Source organism: Panthera pardus, unplaced genomic scaffold, assembly GCF_024362965.1.
Source record: "Panthera pardus isolate Hobbes unplaced genomic scaffold, ASM2436296v1 HiC_scaffold_21, whole genome shotgun sequence".
NCBI classification, from domain to species: domain Eukaryota; kingdom Metazoa; phylum Chordata; class Mammalia; order Carnivora; family Felidae; genus Panthera; species Panthera pardus.
In genome coordinates, this window is record NW_026526777.1 from 62,010,166 (window position 1) to 62,016,306 (window position 6,141).

The following is a 6,141-nucleotide window of genomic DNA, read 5'->3' on the forward strand; positions in this document are numbered from 1 at the left end:
ACAATAAAGATACCCAGAGGCAATCAAGATAGTAAGTTGACAATTAAGAATTTCAAAATATGGCCTTTTGTAGCAACGTGGATGGAACTGGAGAGTGTTATGCTAAGTGAAATAAGTCATACAGAGAAAGACAGATACCATATGTTTTCACTCTTATGTGGATCCTGAGAAACTTAACAGAAGTCCGTGGGGGAGGGGAAGAAAAAAAAAGAGGTTAGAGAGGGAGAGAGCCAAAGCATAAGAGACTCTTAAAAACTGAGAACAAACTGAGGGTTGATGGGGGGTGGGAGGGAGGGGAGCGTGGGTGATGGGTATTGAGGAGGGCACCTTTTGGGATGAGCACTGGGTGTTGTATGGAAACCAATTTGACAATTTCATATAAAAAAAACAATTTCAAAATAATGATGATTAGCATGTTCAAGAATATACAGGCAAAGATGGATAAAATGGAATAAAATATGGACACCTTAACCGTAGGGTTGTAATTAATTTAAAAATGTTAAAACGTAAATTCTGGACCAGAAAAATATTATAACTAAAATTGAGAATCAAATGGGTATGTTAGCAGCAGTTTTGACACAGCAGAAGACAGGCTTAGTGAACTCAAAGATATGTTAACAGAAAATAGACAGGAGTATTGAGGTTAAAAAATGAAGAAGAAATACAGAAAAGAGTGGAAGATATTGTGAGCTACATTGAAGAGCTATAATGTACAGATAAAGAAGGGAGGGGGTAAAAACAGTATTAGGGCAAAAAAAGGTATGAGAATTTTCCAAAACAAATAAAAAATTAACCCACAGATCAACTAACAACGAAGACCTTTGAAAGTCAGCAGAATTAGCCTTCAAAAGTGAAAAAGAAATACACTTTCTCAATTAAACAACAATTGGGGAAATCTCTTACTAGTAGTCCTGCCTTGCAAGAAATGTTGAAAGTTCTTCAGAGAGAAGGAAAATGATATAGAAGAACCACTGCAAACCACAAGCTAAGTAAATCAAATAAGATATAAACACCTAATAGCAAAGAATTTCTGTGCCAAAGATAAAGGAAAAGCCTTCACATCAGCAAAAGAAACACATTACTTTAAAATGACAACTGAATTCTCAACCGTAACAATGGAACCCAGAAGATAACAGAATGATAGTTTTTAGGTGTTAACAGAAGATAATCGCCAACTTACAATTCTATAAGCAGTAAAAATATCCACTAAATATTTTTAAAAAGATATTTACACACACACACACACACACACACACACACACACACACACAAAACCCCTAAAACTAAAACTAAAGACGTTGTTGCCAGGAAAGATGGAAATGAAAAAAGAAATGAAGACCAATAGAATGGGCAAATATGTTTGTAAAAAATAAATAAATATTGAATTTTTAAAATATTTTAACTATTTTACAAGATTTAAAATACATATAGAATTAAAATGCATGGTGAGAGTAACAAAACACTGACAGGGAGTTGAATGGAGTTAACATGTTCTAAAGTTCTAATATTGGGCAAGTAGTCAAATGAATCAAGGGTGAGTGCTGCATGTAACCACTGAAAGAATAGTGGCAGGGAGTGCTTGGTTAAGATGACACAGGAATAGGGCAGCCCTAAGCTTGCCTCCTCACTTGAACACAGATAGATAAATATCAAATCATTCTGAACACCCCATAAATCGATCTGAGGACTGAGAAAACAAAACTGCATGTCTACTGTATGTAGAAAAAAATGACCACTTTGGGGAAGGTAGGAACTGTGGAGAGTTGATTTGGGAGAGAAAAGAGCTGCGGGTGTTCCAAAGGGGAGGGGACCCTGACTGCAGAAAGAAGCGTGACAGAAAAAGAGAGAGAGTGAAAAAAGAGTGAAAACACATCCAGGAGATTACACAAGAAAAATTTCCCTAAAACCATTGACTGGGAAAAAGGAGAAGGCTTAAATACCACAAGTTTTTGTTACAAACAACAGAGCAGAGTCTCAAGTTTTAGAGGTCAGCACCTTCACCAAGGTCACCCCTGGTGGTTCTCCAGTGGGGGGAAGGAGGGCAGAGACCCAGTAGCAGGCAGCATGGTCTGAGAATCCTCTAGGTCACTGGGGGAGAAGCAGTTCCCCTGCTTGGAGTGCATTTGGTAGAGGTGATACAGCATTCTCTGGGGGCAAAAGACCGGTGGGCATGATTCAGTACATTCACCAGCAGAGGAACAAAGACACTTGCCGAGGGCAGCAAACCATGGTGCCAGCTTTGTGTGCTGTGATTTACCATAAACTCCAAACTGCTTTCTGGGATAAGCCAGCACTGGCCACAGCATAGCCAGACCCTCCCACAGGGGATCAGCAAGGGGACCCACAGAGGGGGTCTCTGAAGTTTAGAGTTTTGAAACACAGCCATGCTTCCTGCTTGACATAAAACACAGGAGGGCTGCACCACCTGACAGGTACACAGTTCAGACACAGACAGAGAGAAGGTGGGGACCTGATGGAAGCCATGGACACAGAAGACATAATTCTTTGCATGTGTGTGAAGACTTCCTGAGGAGTGACAGGCATAAGCCCCCCTCCCTCCACTCTGAAGATGAGAGGGAGAAGCAAGGCCATTTTCACACTTCCCTGCCCACCAGCACCAATTCAACCTCAGTGAGCTAAACAGCACCACCAAGTGGAGACCAGAGCCGCTAAGTAGAGACCCTCCCCCACCATGGCTGGCAGGCACATCTCCACTAGGGCAAGTCAGCCTGAGTAACAGCCCAACAACCCCTTCCCCCAGAAGACCAGCACAAACCACTCACATGAACTAAGTCTACTGATCATAGAGTGCTGCAAAGCTTCAGCTAGAGGGGAAATAGGATCCAGCTTCTTTTTTTTTTATTTTTAAAATTTTTTAAGTTTTTATTTTTTATCTATTTATTTATTATATTTGTTTAGTATTATTTTTTTGCATCTAGCTTCTTTTTTTTAATGTATATTTCTTCTTGAGAAAGAGAGAGAGAGACAGAGTGCGAGTGGGGGAAGGGCATAGAGAGAGGGAGACACAGAATCTGAAACAGGTTTCAGGCTCTGAGCTGTCAGCACAGAGCCCGTTATGGGGCTCAAACTCACAAACTATGAGATCATGACCTGAGCCAAAGTCAGAAGCTTAACTGAGCCACCCAGGTACCCCTGGATCTAGCTTCTTATAACAAGCAGATCAAAACACACCCAGGATATAGTTGTTTGTTTTGTTGTTTTGTTTTGTTTTTCTGGACAAAATGACAAGATGGAGGAATTCACCCCAAAAGAAAGAACAGGAAGTAGAAATTCTGGCCAGCGATTTAATCAATACAGATAAGAGTAATATGTCTGAACTAGAATTTAAAACAACAATTATAAGGATACTAGCTAGACTTGAAAAAAGCATAGAAGACCCTAGAGAATCCCTTACTGCAGACATAAAAGAACTAAAATCTAGTCATGCTGAAATTAATAATGCTATAACTGAAATGCAATCTCAAATGGATGCCATGACAGCAAGGATGGACAGAATAGAGCAGCGAATCAGTGATATAGAATTTATAATTATGGAAAATAATGAAACTGAAAATAAGAGGGAAACAAAGGCAAAAGATCAGGATACAAGACTTAGATAACTCAGTGAATTATTAAAAAGGAATAACTTTCATATCATAAGAGTCCCAGAAGATGAAGAGAGAAAAAAGGGAGCAGAAGGTTTATGTGTGTAGCTATAACCTGAAAACTTCCCTAATCTAGGCAAGGACACAGACATCAAAATCCAAGAAGCACAGAAAATTCCAATTAAATTGAATAAAAGAAAACCATCACCAAGGCATATCATAGTCAAATTCACAAAATACATGGACAAGGAAAGAATCCTGAAAGCACCAAGGGAAAAAAGTCCTTGACCTACAAGGGATGACAGATCAAGTTCACAGTTTATCTGTCCACAGAAACTCGGCAGGCCAGAAAAGAGTTGCAGGATATATTCAACGTGCTGAATGGGAAAAATATGCAGCCAAGAATTCTTTATCTAGCAAGGCTATCATTCAGAATAGAAAGAGAGATAAAGAATTTCCCAGACAAAAAAAATACATAAATAAAGGAATTTGTGACACTACACCAACCCTAAAATAAATATTAAAGGGGACTCTCTGAGTGTGGAAAACACCAAAAACAACAAAGGCTAGAAAGGGCCAGGGAACATCACCAGAAACACCAACTTTACAGGTAATACAATGGCACTAACTTCGTACCTTTCAATAATGACTCTGAATGTGAAAGCATTAAATGTTCCAATCAAAAGACATAGGGTATCAGAATGGATAAAAAAAGAAAACAAGATCTTATTTTAGACCTTAAGACACCTGCAGATTGAAAGTAAGGGGATGGAGAACCAACTATCATGTTAATGGACATCAAAAGAAAGCCAGAGTAGCCTTACTTATGTCAGACAAACTAGATTTTATTATATTTTTATTTTTTGTTATATTTATTATTTAAGAGAGAGACCATGAGCGGGAAAGGGATTGGGACGGGGGGGGGGGGGGGGGGGAGGGGGACACAGGATCTTAAGCAGGCCTCTGTGCTGACAGAGTAACAGAAGCAAACCCAATGCGGGAGTCGAAATCATGAACCACAAGATCATGACCTGAGCCAAAGTCAGACACTCAACTGACTGAGCTACCCAGGTGCCCCCAGATAAACTAGATTTTAAAACAAAGACTATAACAAGAGATGAAGAAAAGCATTATATCATAATTAAGACATTTATCCATCAAGATCTAATAATTGTAAGTATTTATGCCCCCAACTTAAAACACCCAAATATATGAATCAATTAATAACAAACATAAAGAAACTCATTGATAATAGCATAATAGTAGGAGGAGACTTTAACACCCCCCTTACAACAATGGTCAATTCATCTGAGCGGAAAATCAACAGGGAAACAATGGCATTGAATGACACACTGGACCAGATGGATTTGACAGATATATTCAGAACATTTCATCCTAAAGCAGCAGAATACACATTCTTCTTGAGTGTACATGGAACATTCTCCAGAATAAATCACATACTGAGTCACAAATCAGCCCTCAACAAGTACAAGAAGATCGAGATCATATCATGTGTATTTTCAGACCATAACGCTATGGAATGAAGTCAACCACAAGAAAAAATTTGAAAAGACCACAAATACATGGAAGTTAAAGAACATCCTACTAAAGAATGAATGGGTTAACCAGGAAATTAAAAAAGAAATTAAAAATTTCATAGAAGCAATTGATAATGAAAACACGACAGTCCAAACCCTTTGGGACACAGCAAAGGCAGTCATAAGAGGGAAGTATGTTGCAATACAGGCCTACTTCAAGAGAAAGAAAAGTCTCAAATACACAACCTAACCTTACAACTAAAGGAGCTAGAAAAAGAACAGCAAATAAAGCTGAAGGTAAGAAGAAGGGAAGTAGTAAAGATTAAAGGAAAAAAAACAATACAGAAACAAACAAACAAACAGAAACTGAGTAGAACAGATCAAGGAAACTGAGAACTGGTTCTTCGAAAGAATTAATAAAATTGATAAAACCCTCACCAGACTTATCAAAAAGAAATGAGTAAGGACCCAATAAATAAAATCACTAATGAAAGGGGAGAGATAACAACCAACACCACAGAAATACAAATAATCATAAGAGAATACTCTGAAAAATTATATGCCAAAAAACTGGGAAATCTGGGGGAAAATGGACAAATTTCTAGAAACATATACACTGTCAAAACTGAAATAAGAAATTTAAAAAATCTGAAGAGACCAATAACCAGCAAAGAGATTGAATCAGTAATTAAAAATTTCCCAACAAACAAAAGCCAGATGGCTTCCCTAGGGAATTCTACCAGATGTTGAAAGAAGAGTCAATACCTTTCTTCTAAAATTCTTCCAAAAAAATAGAAATGGAAGGAAACTTCCAAACTCCTAGAACAAGGCCAGCATTACCTGGATTCCAAAACCAGACAGGGGAGCCAGGGTGGCTCAGTCAGTTAAGTGTCCAACTTCAGCTTAGGTCATGACCTCATGGTTAGTGAGTCTGAGCCTGGCATTGGGCTCTGTGCTGACAGCTTCAGATCCTCTGTCCCCTTCTCTCTCTCCCTTCC